Here is a 17,348-nt window from a genome sequence, read left to right as displayed (position 1 = left end):
CATTCCAAACACAGTCAGGCACATCTCTCAAAGTTGCCTGGATCCCTTTAGTGAATGCACACTGGTTTGTGATTAAGAAGCCACACAGACACATAGACAAACATCTTCCTGGTTGGCAAATGGACGAGTACAGTGGTAAGGGTGTTGTCATCAGGAAGACGGGGTGCAGCCTGGGAGAGGGACACTTGTCTCTGCAGTGTGCCTGCTCTCTTCCAACCGTAAAGCCTCTTCCAGTTTCAAGCCACAGTAAGAGCCCTGGGGTGCCTGTCTGGGTGTGTGTGGGGCAGTCTGAAAAGTGAACTGAATCAAACTCTGACATTTCCCTGCCTCTTTAAGTGGGGCCCAGGTCAGCCTTCCTTAGTAGGCTCAGTAACCAGTGAAACCATGAAGTGGATTTCTTCTTCAAATGTGCAAAGTGTAAATAATCAATGGAAGAGGGATCCAGATGGCCCACCAATTAAACACAGTGATGATTAGAATAACACAAGAAACATTTGGGCCAGTGAAGAAATGTGCGGAGCGTGGTCTGCAATGAGATAACTTGGGTGGCAGCCCTTCCAAAGCTGGAAGAGGCGGGGAGGACCAGACCCAGGTGGGCATGTTTTGACAAGCCAAAGCCTTCCTATCTGGTGAGTGTCAGCTCCACTTACAACAGACACTACAATCCACGAAACCGCAGCCTTGTTGGAGTGAACTGTACCATGATACTTTTTGTTAAGATTTACTATGCAAAATCAATTTAAAAACAGCAGTGAAAAATTTTTATTTCAATGTACAATATACCAGTGGAGCCAAACTGTCGCAATGGGGGAATAAGAGCAGCAGCTCCTGGCAGACACTGGCACTGAATGTGCAATGAAACACCACCCTCCACACTCTGTGTCCGCTCTCAGTGACCATTCATGTCCCCTGTTTTCTTCAGCACCACTTGCAAGAAACATTAACTGATAAAGTTGAGTATTTATTTTGCCTTGACTATGGAAAGTCAAAAACAAATGCTTTTCTAGCCCCATCTGCACTCCAATAGAAAAGGGAGTCCAGGAAATGCAAATTTACAGCACATGGTAGATTCAGTCGGGGCTCCATTGTTTACACATAAATTATAGCAAAACACTTCTGGCAGAGCCACCCACGCTAACGGTGTCGGATTGCCACTGTGTGCCCAATTAAAAGGGTGTAAAGTATCACAGCCGCACCACACAGCACAGTTACACTCCTCCAGTCTGACAGGGGATGATTAACAGCTGAGGAATTTGGAAGCCAAGGCAAATTCAAGTCCAATACTTGGGGCCTTGACTTCCTGGGAAGAAAAGAAGCCAAATCCATTTTAATAAAATTATTTGAACTGTCTCTGAAATATTGACTTTTTCTATGGCTGCTCATAGATATAAGAAACATTCACATGACGAAGAAAGATAGGGAATTACTTTCAGGGTAAAATGACTGAATGAATTTTGATTGATGTAAAAATGAATCTCAGGTTTTCTCCAAATCTCAAAGATCTAAGAGGAGCCTGAAGAATTCTAATTTTCTCTTAAGAAAACTGAAGATGTTTCATTGTCTCCATCTTTATTTAAATCAGATTTATTTAATTCAGAGATTTACCCTGAAACCTCTCTAGCCTGTTCCCTACATCAGGGTGGCCCTCTCATCACAGGATCCATGGAAATATCCATGATCACAATGTCTGGATGCAGCAGCATTAAAAAATGACTATCTTTGAGCTCAGTTTTAGGTTTGCAGGCAAATTGAGTAGAAAGGTACAGAGAGCTCTGAAATACTACTCCCACTCATGCACAGCGATATATCCCCACTGTGAACATCTCTTACCTGTGAGGGACATTTCTTAAGAATCCGTGAACCTATAGGACACACCATTATCACCCAGAGACCATGTTTTACATTAGGGCTCACTCTTAGTATTGTACAATCTGTGGATTTCAACTGTCAACCAATGGTCATTAGTGCTAATTCAACACCAACAGGAACCCTTGATTTGGAGTGTGGTGAGAAGGAAACTTTATTCAATGCAGACAGCTTAACTGTGATACAGGCTGTGGAACAGCATGGCTGTGAGGCAGTCCTGGGGTGAGGGTGCCCTGGGGTGAGACTCCACTCTGGCCAGACAGATTTGCCCTGCTGCGGTCTGCTCCACTCTGCTCTGTTGAGACTTCTGTGTTGCAGCTCCAGTCAGGGAAACACAGTCCTCAATCTTTGTTAGAAAAGGAAAGTGTGCTCCTCCAGCCAGAAGGCAGATGGCTTACATAGACAAAAGTTTTGGCCCCTGGTCCGAGAATGCATGAAAAAATGAGGAATGAAAATTCTAGTAGAGTTTCCCCCAAAAGTGCTGTCCTGATTGGTCACAGTGGAGCTGGCTGATTGATTGATGAAAATGCTGATGGAGATACAGTTGTTCAGCTCCAATTGAATAAGGAAAGCCTCAGTCCTATTGGCTGAAATAGGATTTTGGGAACTTCTTTATAAGGCCTGGCTCAGGAACACAGTATAGGAAAGCAGATCACTGTAGGAGGTAGGAAGTTCAAGGAAGTTCAGTGCAGGCTTCATCCTGAAGTACAGTTTGTGTAAGAGGCCCCTGTGTAAAAAGCACTGCTAGGTTCTGGGTTATTATTTTTTTTTAACTTGAGCCCAGTTAGCCACCAGGCATCCTTCTTAGTAGAAGGACTTCTTTTTTGGGGACCACAAGACAAATATATAATGACATGTACCCACCATTACAGTATTAAACAGAAGAATTTCACTGCTCTAAACATCATTTGTGGTCTAACCATTCATCTTTCCCTCCTATAACTCCTGGCTACCCTTGAACTATTTCCTGTCTTCGTACGTTTGTCTTTTCCAGAATGTCACACAGTGGGGTACTAGCCAGGGTTCTCCAAAGAAGCAGAACCCCCCATAGGTTGTGGAGGGGGTATTATTTATATATATTATGTATATAACAGTATATATTATATTATATTACATATAGATTTATTACAAAGGATTGACTCTTGCAATTACGGAGGCTGAAAAGTCCCAAAATCTGCCATCTGCAAGCTGAAGACAGGAAAATCCATAATATAGTTCCAGTCTGAATGTCAGCAAGCTTGAGACTCAGGAAAGACACATGTTTCAGTTTGAGTCTAAGTGGCAAAAAAAAAAGAACAATGTCCCACATCAAGGCAACTAGGCAGGAGGAGTTACCTCTCATTCAGCTTGTTTGTTCCAATCAGGCCTTCAACTGATTGGATGAGGGCCCACCCACACTGGGCAGGACAAACTGCTTTACTCAGCCAAATGTCAACGTCATCCAGAAATAGTCTCACAGACACACCCAGAATGTTTGACCAAATATCTGGGCACCTAATCGTCCAGCCAGATTAACACTTAAAATTAGAGTTGGCATTGTAATATATATAACCTGTTCAGATTTGCTTCTTTCCCTTAGTCATATGCATCTAAGATTCCTTCATGTCTTTTCATGGCTTGATAGCTCATTTCTTTTCAGTGCTGAATAACATTCCATTGTCTAGATAGACAGCAGTTTATTTATCCTTTCACTGCCTGAAGGGCAACTTGATTGCCCCCAAGTTTGGCAGTTATGAATAAAGCTGCTATACACGTCCACGTTCATGTTCTCATGCGGACATAATTTTTAATTAGTGTGTAAATATCAAGAAGTGTGATTGCTAGATTGTACAGAAAGAGTATGTTAAGTCTATTAGAAACTACTAAACTGACCTCCAAAGTGGCTGCATCATTTTGCATTCTCACTATCAGACAATAGTATTTTATAAAATAATTTCCCATGAAACTGGCAGCATCTTTCCTTGGAGTCTTGTTGGTTTGATTAACCCATCTTAACCTATCTTCTACTGCTCTGTCCACTCCATAAAAGAGAAACCCTCATTATTCTCATCTGGGACCCCACACAGGTCACCTTGGGGATCCTTTCATTTGCCACACAATTTATAAATCTCCGCATAGTCGTTGCTGGGTAAACCATATTGATTGGAGAACTTATCACAGACCCAGGTGTCTGGGCTTCCTGAGACCCACATACACAGTATATGGAGGGCCTCACTCTCCTGCATCCCCTTCTAACAACCATGAGCAGGGTTTCCCTATCCCCCAGACCAGGATGTTCTCAGCCCTAACTTCCCCCAGAAAAAATAGTTGTTTGCCCCCTTGGTCCTAATGATAGAAAAGACCTGACATCTTTTACAGCGGTCTTCAGGAGATGAGGAAGTCTCCTCCTCCTACTCACCCCCTCCCCCAAGGCTGTTCCATGTCCACAAGGCTCTGGGGACATTGACAGCCACTAAGCACATCATGATTTTCATGAGGAGCTCTCAGGAGCACAGAACTTAGGAGATGGTGATGGATGTAGGTGTCTATTCTGCTGCCTGCAAGACAGGACACCCCAGGGGAAGGGCAATCCCTTTTCTCCTTGAAAAGCCTGGGATTCAGGGTGGGAGGCAATTTTCAGGTTTTAACTCCATGGGTAATTGCATGTTTTGTTTGAAGTTTTGATTTATGATTGTACATTTATGGCATTTATGGTAGGAATTTATAAAATGTTTTGAAGTTCTCCATTAGACTCTTCATCCACTTTGTCATTTTCTTATCGGGGTCAGGCGGCTATCACTCGTCACAAGAGTCTGAGACAATGAGAGGTGATGAATTCCATAAACTTACTCCAGAAAATAAAGCCCAGAACATGGAACAGAAGCCAGGTGTTTAGTAAGTCCTGGGGTCTTTCTCCTGAATTACAAGTTGTCCCATGATCATACAGCATTAATGGCATCTTCCCAGAAAGACTCACTCCCCTAGACTCCGCAGGTGCAAGTCACCTTCTGGTCATCATCTCAGCTCTTTGCTCTTTCTCTTGTTCTGATCTAGCCATGTCTCTCCCTGTCTTTGTCCATACTAGTACTGCTGTCAACCATCCATGCAGCAATCTGATGGGGTGGATACTATTAATGTCTCATTTTACAGGTGAGGAACAGAGGCATAGACAGGTGAACAGAATATGTCCAGAAGAGGAACAGGGCTAGCTAGGATGCAAAATCAAGCCACCCAACTTTGGTCTGCTCAGAACCATAGCAATGAAGAGTTTAGGATTTGGGCTCTCTGCCATGTATGAGAATGGCTCCTCCAGGATGCAGCCTGGGGTGTCCACCCATCTCCTCACCCAGCCACACACCAGGAGCTAGTGGAAGGGGGCACACAAGGATCATGAGTTCTCACCTGGAGTGAAGGGAAGGCAACTCTATGACCCAGTAGTCAACAGAGTCCAAGGTGGTGATGGGACAGCACATGGAAACTGCTTTGTGATCACCAGAAAAAGCATTATGGCACCAGGAATAGATCTGCTAAGATCCTTTGCTATGCAGTGCACAGAAGAATGTTCCCTGCAACCAAATATTCATTTTCTGGAAAGAGGAATATGCAAATATACCTACTAGAGCATCTAAAATCCTCATCCTTCCCCCCAAACTATATGTGCTCAGTGGTCACAAAAGTAAAATGGTTGTGTCATCCTTTAGGACACCCACTGGATGGCGCCAAGCCTGGGCACCATGTCACCTCCAGCCTGTGTGTGGCCGGCTCCCCACAGGGAACAAGTGTGGGTGACATTTGAGAGAATCTGTTTTTCAATTCTCTGCCTTACACCAGCTCTGACAGATAAGGACTCATGTCCGATGTCAATTATTCACTGACTGCCACTTCAGGGACATTTTTCCAGGCCTGGCACTTGTCTCCATTTGGATCACCATAGCCAGAGCTCTGCTTCTCACTTCAGAGAAGAAAACAAAGGCCCCACATGAGGTGCCAGGTGGGCTTCAGGTAAGAAGTGCATGCCACTTGCCGTAGCCTCTCCCACCTGGAATGAGATGGTCTTTAAATGAGGTGTAGCTGTGCATGGGGTGCAGCAGGAGCAAGACCCTGCCGACAACATTTAGGTGTTGGGAGAAGACGCTTCCATACACTAGTAGAACTCAAGAAGGGGACCTCTTTCAAGCACACATGCCAGTCTGCATGAGAGGCTGGTGGGCCTCTTCTCTACTCTGGGTCTCTAGTGGAGCCAACTCGACACCTGGCCTAGAACCTGTGACATGCAAGCTCCAGCCTGAGAAGCACCAACTCCATCCACTGGGATGCAGGGTGGGAGGGGCAGAATAGCATGGTCATGAGCCTTCTGAGGTGCCCTGACTGCCTCCTGCCCAGGGTCACACCAGCCCCTGCCCAGCCCACTGTGATGGGTCCAAGAGCTCTGTGCACCACTGGTTTTGGTTCGGGTTTCCTGTAATGTTGATCCTTTTCCATTTCTAAACTGTTACACTTTTAAAGTATCTTTGGAAAATCCTACTTGTTACTCATTCTGGAATAGAGAGAAATGTTTTACTCACAGCCCATTTGAGGCTGCTCACTTATGAAAGTGTGGACAAAACCTGCACTGGCGTTTGTGCAGCAACTGAGTTGCATGTCAACAGAATTGCTTTTTCCAAGCACAGGGGTGCTGGCTCATTGAAGAGGGCACCGGGAGGCATAGATGGTTCTGAAATGGAACGATCCGTCATCATTTGGTGCAAAATCACCATGATTAACTGCTTCTTGAGTTCCATTTCCAGCTCAGAGTTTTCTTAAACCAGGACTCTTCTAGGACTTGGGTAGCTGCATAGACATGGGTGGGAGGGTGTCAGGGTCCTTATAGTTTATCTGTTCCAAGCCCCCTTCCCCTGGCAGCAGCTCCAGCAGCTTCTCCTGGAATCTCAGCATCGCCCCACATTGGCCCTGATTCCCCTGAGGCCCTGTTTCTCACACTGGTCTTTAAGGTGAAAACTGACCCGGTAGAGCTTAAAGAGGTGCCCTTTGCTTTTTTCTGGTCAGGAAAATCACCAGTGCTGTAATAATTTGCTCCTAGCCGTGGTCTAGCAGCTGTCTAAATTTACAAGGTCACTCCCCGCCCTGCCTAAGCCCAACATTTTAGGGGCCCTGGGGTCAGGTTTCAAATAAGTGCACATTCCTTCACTAACCCAAAGCAGCCTGCGGGACTCAGCACACTTTAAAGATGGATGTTCGTCACTTCTCACATTGGGGACTTCAAAGGGCGGGTGGGGGCCGGCTGACGTGGTGCTTCCTGAAACTTCCCCAGCACAGGCGGCTCTCAGCGCTGGGTGTTGCAAACGCTCAGGTTATCGCCCGGCTGTCTGGCAGGCCAAACGCAGCCCTGCCCTCCCCTCACCTTTCTCTTGCACTTGTTAAAAGTAATTAGTGTTTGCACCCATATCTGAACTTTGATTTGTTTCCAGGATGGAGATGTTGATACTCCTTCTGATGGCTGCATAAATCACACATTATTAAGTTACCTCCCATTACACTGTTTTAAAGGGCTGGCAGCTCCCGGCTTTGAAAGAGGGGCCCTTATGAACCAGCAAGCTTCAGTTCCAGCAGCAGGCGCCACTGTGGACAAAGCCTCAGTCTCACCTATTCCTGCTTCTTCTCCCACCTCTCTCTGCCCAAAATCTGCCTCAGTCACCAGAGAGGAAGCTCTGGCAGTGATTAATTTATTTTATGAATGGGATTCCTGGACGCGGCTCCTGAGCTGCATATCTCCTGAAGGAGGAACCGTTGTCATCATTCTCATTTCACAGAGGAAGAAACTGAGTCAGGAGAGGCTCTGAGGTTTGTACGGCCTCACCTCACTGGGAGCTATGGACAGGGACAGTGGAGGCAGCGAATGCAGCAGGGCTGCTTGCTGCCCTTATGGGTCTCTAATAGGTAAGCTTTTCTCAGCCAGGAACATCTGGAAGAGCCACTTATTTCACTAGACGGGGCCCACTACCCTTGGGATCCAGCCACCAGTTCCTGCCCTGTGGGGTTCATCTGCTGGGCACAGGACAGTCCTCAGCTACACTGGCTGCTTGCTTGGAAATGGACCGAGATCAAATCAGAGCCAATGGGGGAAAATTTTGCCTAGGCTCCTAGAGAGAGATCTTGCTGTGTCCTCAACTCTGCATCAGTGATTGAAGGTTCTGCACCATCTTCCTAAGATTGAGAGTCTGAGTTGGGGACACAGTGCACACTGAGGTGAGAGAGGCAGAGAATCTCATTGGACAAGATTGCCAGGAAAACAACTACCCATGTTGGTGCTGGGCCTACCATGGGCCACACTTTCACTTTTGTACCAGCCAAATAAATGGTCCAGGGCTTGGTCCCACCCAGTTAGCATATTTCCATTCAGGAGTTTTGCAAAGGTGAGCCTGAGAATCTGTCCTGAGTTCAAAATTCTCTTTATAGTCTGATAAGTTTGCATCTACCTTGAGTATAAAATACTTCTGCTAAAGATTTGAGATCTATTGGGTTTCTCCTCTAAAAAGATGGTTGGCATTTTATAGGAGAATCACATGTATAAACTAGAAGGGAGAAAGAAGGAGGAAAATATATTAAATAAATAAATCAATAAAAGGAGGGAAAAACTTAAATCTACTGCCTAGGTTAGATTAAGTTAATTATTTTTTTAAGATTTTATTTATTTATTTTTAGAGAGGGAAAGGAGAGAGAGAGAGAGAGAGAAACATCAATGTGCGGTTGCTGGGGGTTATGGCCTGCAACCCAGGAATGTACCCTGGCTGGGAATTGAACCTGGGACACTTTAGTTCCCAGCCCGCACTCAATCCACTGAGCTACGCCAGCCAGGGCTTAGTTAATTATTTTTCTGGAAAGAGCTTATCACATTATTTATTTATGTTAGTGATAGTAAGTTTTGTAGTTGCATAAGTAAGCATATATACATAAATATTGATAAAATTGTAAGACTGGCTGTCATAATTAGATGTGGCTTTAGTTCTGTTGGAGCTGAGACATGTCAAGGTCAATACTTTGTGGTTCCATAGAGAAATGCTTTTAGGAAGGTGTAGGTAGAAACCAGGAGACCTGGAGGAGGCTGTCACAGAGAAGGAGACAAATGACATGGCCAAGACCTGGAGCAATGGTGGAGAAAGGGAGAGATGGGGACCTAAAGACACTCCTTTGCATGCACAGCTTTTGGATCACATAAATGTTATTTGTGTAGATTATTCTCACAGCTTGTTCCTAAAGCTAGGTGGTATATTCATATGGACACCTGTACCTTATCCTGAACACCAGATAGGAGTTGTATCTAAATTTATCTTTGCATAAATGCCAGACATTCCTTTCAAATACTGAAAGAAGTGTGGACTCTCAGAGTTAAAGCCTGTCTAATAGAAAAGGATAAAAGCAACCTTTAAATAAGTCCACCCAGATACATAATTAGAATTCTGGTATGATTTTGAGTGTTATTACTAAAAACAGCATTGATAATCCGCTGTCCTTCTCTGCAGTTTTGATATACTTTGTGTAGCCCAGGGAAGAAAGGAAGGATGGGTGAGGTCATTCCCAGTAACTCAATACCTCCAAGTGGGTTGTGCTGAAGTGGCTGGGTCTCTTTTTAAGGATTTACCTAAATGATATCATCCCAAGGAGTCTGGTTTAGATCAAGTCAGGTTAAAGATCACGACTGTCAAAGATGATGTCATTAGATCTCGTTACTAACAAAGTCAGGGTCATCGTGAGTCCAGAAGGAGTTTCGAATTCATGCTCTGTTTACCTTAAAACCTGCACCCAAACTGAAAACCCCAAGTGGTGTAGACATGGGAAACAAACTGAGACCTAATAGTTTAGCGACCACTAGCATTGCCTTTGAGTAATCCAGTCTGCAAAGGATGATTATTTTCTCTGTATTTTACATCACAGACTTCCACATGATTCAGAAATGGCTTTACTTTTGTTACTGATGCACTTAGTTAACACAGTTCATTCTTACATTTTTCTGTGTAAAATATGCCATCTAAAAATGTAAATCAAACTTGGTGCTGATCACCGGGAGGCATGGTGCTCTCATTAATGACTGGTAATCTTGAAAAGCCAAACTTCTGTGTCATACGTCATTGTATCACAAGCAGCATAAAATGAGGTTTTTTTCATGCTGACTATTACACCAGTTCTTATTAGAAGCAAAGCCTGTAATAAATGTTCCCATCTTTCTCCAGAAGTAGGTGCAGTATGCCAAATAACAGTGGTCCCGAGTTTAAATCCCCCAAATCAGCTAATATTGGCTGGTGTGGCAAAAATGTGATTAAGTTAAGAATTTTGCGATGAGAAGCTTATCCTGGATTACTCAGATAGGCTCTGAATGCCATCACCAGTGTTTTACTAGAAGAGAGTCAGAGGCAGAGGAAGACAACCCATCCAGAGGAGAAGGCCAGGACACATAACAAGAGGGAATAACGGACAGGTTGGGGAGGTGGCCATGAGCTAAAGAATGCTTGCAGCCCACATAGCCAGAAGCAGCAAGCCAAGGGCCTCCAGAGGAGGATGTCCCTGTAGGCACCTGGGTTTCAGACTTCAGACCTCCAGAAGAGAGAAGATGCATCATTGCTGTTTGAAGCCACTCAGAGACTTCCTGGTGTGCAGTGACAATTCCAGATTAGGTACTGCCTGAGATACACTGATGGTTCTGGATCAGACACTACACTAGTTTGTGTGCAGTGGTGGTTCCAGATCAAGGACTGATTTATATGCAGTGATGGTTCCAGATCAGACACTAGCTCGATGGACAGTGATGGCTCTGGATGTAACACTAGCGTAACTTTGGAATTTGGGGCAAGGGTGAAGAAAACTTGCCCTACCTTTAAGAAAAAGGCCTGCAAGTGTCCCTCCAGTGTTGGAGAGCTGGTGCTCTGGTCAGCCTACATGCCCATGCCAGCTTCCTTCACAGCTGCCCTTCACCCTATGATCCCACTTGCCTCTGTGGAATGGAACAATCATATCCAGCCTCCCCTGCCTTCATTAAACTATGTGCTATGTTATGAGGCTATTTTAAAATAGTTTAAAACTCCTTTATTGTTTTAATGATGCAATCTTTGATTATAACTGCAGAAAAAGATGTAATCTAGCTTTATGTAATTAAATGACAGCATATTCAAATATTTAGAGCAAAATGCTTAGTGTGTTAAACACTCTCATGTGAGAGTTAATAGCAAAGTTCTTTTTTAAATTAAACCTCCTTCTCCACGTGCTTTGAATCCCCCCATCCCCAAGGAGAATAGCCTACTTCAAAAAAGCTATTTGATTCAAATAGAGAAAGGATATGATGTTGCCAGTGAGAGCAAATAAAGATGGAATAAGGTATATTACTGAGGAAATGTTTGCATAACACACTGAAATTAATATACTATGCACAGTAGTTGACACAGTTCATCCTAAAACAGATAAATCATTCATAGGAAAAATAAACACCAACTAAAAAGAAATAGATCATCAGTTGAGCCATATATATCAAGAATGAAATCAGATGTGCTCATTACCTGTTGACACAACATGACTTTTCTGCTGATTCAGGCACTTAATCTACTAAATCAAAGTGAACAGCCACTGAGCCAGGCACACCACCTAGTTAAACACATCAGTGGCACTGCATGCATCTGTGCAGCTTATATGAATTTCTAGCAAACTGAGGATTCACAGTATCTTAGAGATCATGTTTACTGAGCCAGAAACCTTAAGAAATGAACATGCTATTAGTAAAACATACACATCAATTATGCCTTATTTTCTAACTTAATTCACATGATCTTTTTTACTTTATTAATTTTTTTAGAACAACAGAATTGTATTGTCTCACAGTCCTGGAGATCAGACATCTAAAATCAAGGTGTGGGCAGGGCCATGCTCCCTCTGAAGGCTCTGGGGAAGGATCTGTTCCAGGCCTTGTGGCAACATGACTCCTCACGTGATCTGTCTATATGCACTCATTAGGATGGACCAGCGTCAAGGTGTCCCAGTGATCCCAGCCCAAGGGGAGAGCCTCACCCATGAGTGTGGGTCAGACCTGGGACTTGCTCCTAAACACAGAATATGGCCATAGTGGTGGGTGCCACTCCAACCACTATGATATGTGATGTCATGTGAGACTCCGTCTCTCTGGCAGACTCACTCTAGAGTCTGCCTCTCTGTTTCTGGCTTTCAAGAGGTAAGCTACCATGAATCCTTACTCTAAAGTGATCAAATCCTTGGGGTTTAATTTACAGAGGCATGACCGGTTAATGGCACAGAGTAGCTGATGACATTAAAGGAAGATTTTTTATTACTTACATATATATTTTGAAGAAAAGAGGGCATGCCATGCTTTGACACTTGGGGTCACAGGGGAAACGTCAGGGTGGCCAGGAGGCAGAAGCAAGAATGAGGGCAGATCTAGGCCAGAGCCCTTTATGGAGGTTTCTGTGGAAAAGGCAGGGCAAGCACAGTAAACTGTTGAGGATTGGCTAGTTTGAATAATTCTGGTCGACCTTGGGACTGACACAGGAGCTGTCCCCAGTGGTCTCTGTGTGTGAGCTAGATGAAGGAGAAGGTTAAGGATGCGGGCTCAGAGTTGGCTAGTTTGCACATGAAAGGTGTTCTCCTGGGCAAGTCATCATTATCTTTAGGAATTAGCTAGCTCGGGGTGGGGGGTGTTTCTCTCGGGGTCTCTAAGGCCCCTAAATGCCTCAAGAATATAGAAAATATAGTTAATGTAATTGTTCCTGTGATGAATGGACACCATATAGTCAAACACACTATTAAATGCACACACACAGAACAATCCTATAGCTACAGGGACATGAACTATGTGGACAGGCTGAGGGAGTGCAGAAGCAGCGCTTGCCCCAGTGAAGCCTCTGGTGGGAGCCTACTCCTGGCCCACGCCCTGATTCAGGGTGGCGTCTGACTGTGGGACCCTGAACAGAGGACTCCCACTAAACTAGGCCCTGACTCCCAATCCCCAGAAACTGAGGAGGAATAAATATGCTATTTAATTTGTTTAACAGCAACAGAAGAGTAAAACACGTGTCAAAATAACCACAGTAACTGTCATGAAATATCTAATTTACAAGTATAGAAAATACGAACTTTATTGTCCTTGATAGTGTGCTGTAATCTGACTCAGAAATTCAGAGATTAAATATGTAAAGTTTGTAATAATTGGGCATTAGAGATTAATAATACCAAGAACAACCTCAGACTGTTGCAGGATTGGTCAGACTAAGAAGACTGTGACCTTCCTCCTGGACAAGTCAGTAGCAGAAACAAGGCAAAGCGGCCATTCAGCAAACGTGGTAATGAGCTGGGCAATGGCTGGGGAGAAGGCTGCAGGCACAGAGGGTGGTCCTCGGCCAGTCTCACTGGGCTTCAGAGAGAGGCTCAAGTCCTGTGTACTACTGCTGAGTCTGAGGCCCAGACTCAGAACAAGAATCAAAACTGAGACTTGCCTATTGGAGAGGGGCTTAAGGTAATGAGAAGCCAGCTACAAAAACCAATGGTGCAAGGTCAGGGAGAAATAGAGGCACTGCTTTTATGAACAACTTTCTTCTCTCGGTCTCAGTTTCCATGTCTGTGAAGTGGGGCCATGACCAGCCTCTCAGTATGAGGTGAAACATCTATAGTCAAACTTTCTCAAGATGCCCAGATAATCTATCACTCAAACTAACTAAGTTTACTAGACTTAGTGCAGCCTGGGTATACTCTGGAGTAGATTAGAGGGGTCTAGGGACCTGAGCCAGGTGACAGAGAGGTAGCTCTTGCATTGAAAGGAACTGGTTGAAGTGAGCACACCATGTGACATAAAGTTTTGGGTTGATCAGTACGGTGAAGGCCTTAAAAAGCAAGTGTCTTGATAAGTCTTGATAAGCCTGATAAATCAGTTATTTTAATTGGTTAATGGTCTTATCTTCCAGGAGCAGGTTTTTCTTAGAATAAATAGCCAAGTGATTTATGTCTGATCCCAGTATTCTTAGTACAGAAAGAGAAATGATGTAGCTCCTAGAAGAATGAGCATGTTTGCAAAAGATTACATTAAATAATGTGTAAGAAGCTCTGAACTTAATTCTTGGTACACAATTGGTGCTCAATAAGTGTAGCAGTCCACATCAACAGCAGCAAGGCTGGCTCAGTGTAGCTCATTTTACCTAAGCTTGCGTATCTTTCAATTCCACTGAACTAGAAGAGGGTTTATGGCTGAATCTGGGGTGGGGGCTGGGGGAGAGGATAGAAACTTTAGGGGTTGAATGGGTGCAGGAAAGATTGTTTTCATAAATAAGGAATTTGCAAAACATGCTCAACTCTGTTCTGGCTTCATGTCAATAAATAAAATATATTTCTTTATCCCATCATCATTATGATTACTTATGACCCCTGGAAATATGAGTTAGTATTCTTGTGTATTCATCATTCCTTACAAATGCCTAAACCCTGGGCTGTGGAGCTGAAGACAAGGCTGGATTCTGACTCTGAGATTGGAACCTCACCACTGCAGCCTGGGTGCCATCCCTGGCCATCATCAGGGATGTTGGCCCTGGACAACTATGCCTTTCAACTTGGAACTGATGCAGTAAAAATAATCAGGTCAGCAGGGTTCCCTCTCTGAAAATGAATCTTGTCTGTATAGGAGACAGCAGCTTTTTATGCCAATCGAGCTTAATAAAACAATAGTTAAAACTTACTTAGAACATCTCATCATCAAAGAGTCATTTTAGTAACATATGTAATTAATTCATGCAATGTCTTGTAAAGGTCGATGTGTTATAATAGACCAAGTTAGTAAACACTGCAAGATATAAATCCAGATCTGGGGTCTCTGTGCATTTTTCCAAAAAAAATTTCAGGAAATTTATACAGGTAAAAAAATGCACTCATATATTACACAGATTAGTTATATAAAATAGCCAATATTTGCTGAACAAGACACTATGCACAACCTTATATACCATTTGTATTAGTTCTTTATTCCTCCATACCTGATTATCACAAATTTAGGGTCTTAAAACAACACATGGGGTGATGTCCATATAAGACAAGGAATGCCAAAGATGTCCAGAAAACCAATAGAAGCTGGAGAGGCACAAAACAGATTCTCCCTCACAGCCTCAGAAGGGACCAACCATGCTGGCACCTTGATCTTGGACTTTTAGCTGTTCACTAAGCTGCCACCAAGTCTGTGGTGCTTTGTTAGGGTAGCTCCAGGGCCTGGATCAGGTCCACCTGAATAACCCAGGGTACTCTCTCCGTTATAATGTCCACGATCTAAATTATATCAGCAAAGACCCCTTCACCAGAGGTTCTGGGAACAGGGAACCATTCTTTGGAGACCCATTTTTCACCATGCTGTATTATGCTTCAATTACGTTAACCCTCTGAGGCAGGTATGATCTTGTTTCCATTTCCCAGTTGTGAAAACTGAGGCAAAGCGAGGCTGGACTGCCACACCTGGATTAACAGGTTGTTAACTATGCCAAGGTACCCATTAAAACACCAGGTTTGGATGAGAGTATAGGCACCACAGGGATCCAAAGATCCTCATCTTCCAAGTGCAGAGTGGGCTGCCTCCTTCCCTGAGCTACCTCTATGGCCTTCCAAATGAGTTCTTTGAACTAGCTGATCATCAAGCCTAAAATGATTGGCCTTAAATCTCATGCAACCTGACTCAAAAGCAATGAGTTAGACTCCAAACTGTGGCTTCCATCCTTACCATGAGCAGTCAGGCTGGTCTGTGCTTCCATGAGAAGGGTCTGCACTTGCACATCTCCATCAGTCCTGGCCTGGCCCTGTGGACCAGTAAGCCTTCACTTCCAATGCCATCCCTTGAGGAGCATGAGGACAGAAGACACATCTCCTGTCCTGGAGGGACTTACATTCCGGTTTTAAAGTGAGGCATAAATTAAAAATAAGCACATATGCAAGTATGCAAGGGAGTACATACAAGGGAGCTAAGCCGTCAGTGCTAAGATGCCTGGCAGGAAGGATGCTGATTTGTGTGAGCTTGGTCCAAAGACAACCAATGGAGAGGGTAGAATGTTATATTTGTTTATGGAGGATGAAATATTTAGGCCCCAGAAGAAAAGTTATTTCTCTCTTTTTCTCTGAAAACATTCTGTTACTTACCTAGAACTTCTCTGAAGTTAACAAAGACTAAAATGAGCTTAACTAAATCTGTCAATTGTTTTTGTCTCTGTAGCCAGCTTTGTAGGCCCATTGCTCTGTCTCTATTCAGAAACATAAATTCAGAGCCTTCAAGCAGAAACATCTGGAAGGTTCCCTTGTATCATTAAAATTTCCAATTCAATGAATCAACAAACACTATTCCACCTTATCTTCACCCTCTACTTCTCCCATTTCCTAGAATTCATCTCAACACCCCTGTTTGCTCCAAGCCTCTGAGATGTTTTCATCAGCAGCATTCATAAACCAATCACGTATTTTCACATCTGATTCTTAGGTGCTGTCATGTTTGTAGGACACTGGAGTTAGGGCTATCAAACTTTAAAATGACATGCATTCTACCCTCCACAAGATATGTCTTCTGAAACTGAACCAATTGTTATTACCAATCACAATTAGGATTTCAAAAATGCACTTATCCTTTAAAAATAGTTTCTTTGCAATATCATGATCAGATATGCAAAGCAAGTTAGAGGGTGTGTACTTGGCTCACAGTACCCCGTTAGTTCTGTTTTGGTGGGTGTGTGGGCTACTAATAAAGTTTCATGTTGGCACTTGCCCATGTGTAGAAAGAGGAGACAATGCCAGCCTCCTCCTCTCTCTCTGGCATGCTGTGTGCTGAATGAAATGTCTGTGTCTGTGGGTCATTTTCAAGTTTTTGGAATAGTAATTCCATAAATAACGAGCTCTGTATTATGATGAATTAATCCAGTTTCTTGGAAATGCCCAAATTCTTCATTATGTTGGCAGGCTTTTATTCCTAGATTAGCTAGTTCAGCTACAAGTAGATTTATCCCCTTAATTGCTGCCATGTAGGTGGTACACTGTCAAAGGACTCAGAAGGTCCTTCCTCACTTGGATGGAGACCAGCAGGCTCAGGTTCTCTGACTCTTTATGGTAAGTTGCTTGCTGTCCACTGCGTGTTAGCCTCTTTATATGTGAGTAGCAGATAATAGGACTCAAAGGATGTTAATAAAGAGTTCCTAATATGAGGCTTGCTCACAGCATGGCTTGCTATCTCCGTCTCTGTAGTTTTGTACTACAGAATGAGCTGACCTTCAGCACCCAAAGAGACTGATGGCTGCCCTGCTGTGGCCAAGCCCCGAAGTACTGGGACAGAGTACTGGTACTTAGGAGCCAGTCTGTAGGTTCAGAGCCTATTTGAAGCATGGACCACGGCTCTGGTGAAGAAACCCCTGACCACATTATAGTCAAAAGCTGTGCCTTGTTCTTTACCTTGGCGAAGAAAATTGGAGAGATTGGTGATCACTAACTTCAACCCCTCAGAC

This window comes from Phyllostomus hastatus, unplaced genomic scaffold (genome assembly GCF_019186645.2).
Source record: "Phyllostomus hastatus isolate PE091 unplaced genomic scaffold, TTU_PhHast_1.1 phas_contig_58, whole genome shotgun sequence".
Taxonomy (NCBI): Eukaryota; Metazoa; Chordata; class Mammalia; order Chiroptera; family Phyllostomidae; genus Phyllostomus; species Phyllostomus hastatus.
The sequence above is the reverse complement of the archived record's forward strand: the minus strand, read 5'-3'. Positions refer to the sequence as shown.